This window comes from Schistocerca serialis, chromosome 6, assembly GCF_023864345.2.
Source record: "Schistocerca serialis cubense isolate TAMUIC-IGC-003099 chromosome 6, iqSchSeri2.2, whole genome shotgun sequence".
Lineage (NCBI taxonomy): Eukaryota > Metazoa > Arthropoda > Insecta > Orthoptera > Acrididae > Schistocerca > Schistocerca serialis.
The window spans coordinates 482,861,251-482,862,676 of NC_064643.1; positions in this window are offsets into that span (position 1 = coordinate 482,861,251).

Consider the following 1,426-nt stretch of genomic DNA (forward strand, 5'->3'; position numbering starts at 1 on the left):
AGTAAAATAATTGATGACAGCCAAAGTAGAAGGGTTAATGGAGACTAGCAACGAAAAAAAAAAGGTGTGTCTGAAGAACAAACTGCTAAGAAGTCATTTATGAAGGTATTTGTCTGGAGTGTAGCCTTGTATGGGAGTATAACATGGATGAAAAACAATTCAAACAAGAAGGGGCTAGAAGCTTTTGAAATATGGTGCTACGGAAGAATGCTGAAGATGAAATTGGTAGATTGTGTAACTAATGAGGTGGTACTTAATAGAACTGATGAGAAATAAATTTTAGGAACAACTTGACTAAAAGAAGAGATTGGTTGATATGAAACATTGTTACATCAAGGGATCACAAATTTATTGTTTGTTTGTGTGTGTGTGTGTGTGTGTGTGTGTGTGTGTGTGTGTGTGTGTTTGTTTGGGGAGGAGGTGGGGTGTACTGTACAGTGAGAGCAAGAGATGAATGCAGTCAGTCAGTAGTTAGTTTATGTTGCAGTAGTTATTAGGAGATGATGAGGCTTGCACAGGATAGAGTAGCATGCAGTGCTATATCAAACCAGTCTTTGAACTTATGACCACAACAATATCTGTATGTTCTATTTTAGGATAAAAAGACACTTTTGCAGGTTCAAATCCAACAGTGTTACACAGTACCCATCATTCTTCTGCATCAAACAGTAATCAAAATTTATGCACTGGAATATTGTTTTTGTAATATTATTAACAAGGTTCTGCAAATTTTAGATTGTTTGTATCACTTCCCTTTCTACAAGTGGCTTCACAAACTTCCCAGAAACATAGGACGAATGCCCCATTTCCACTACATTAACAAATTTAAAAAATATTACTTACATGAAACTCAATAGAAAGATCACTATCTGTACTTTGTGTGCTTATAGTATTAACTTCCTCCTCTTTCTCCTCGTGCTCCTTTACATGGATTAGGTGATTTCAACTGTTCAGGTCAGTTAAGTGCAGCTGTCAGTTCTGTGGTCTCTCTCTGTCTTGTCCCTCTATGTGTATAGTCAAGAATTTGTTTTGGAAGCCTATTTTCAGGCATTCTATCTACCTGATCCCACCCTCTCAGTCTATTTAGATTTATTTTCTCGTGCACTGAATCAACTTGTGATACATTCCTAAAGTCTCATTTCTGAAGTGATGATCTCTGATGCACCCTTCAACACAATGGACAAATATCATTTCTGCAGCCTGGTTTCTGCTCATATCCTTTGATCTTTGATATGGGAACCCCAGTTCAAGATCCATAGGGCACACGAGGTACTGAATGGATTTTGTAGAACTTCATCTATGTCTCTTTTGTGGCTTGCCTTTGTAGCGTACTTCTAATGGTTCCATGGATGGCATTACATTTTAGGACCTTTATATCACGTTCATAATCAAAATTTTGTTCCATTTCACTGAAAACTTGAAAATG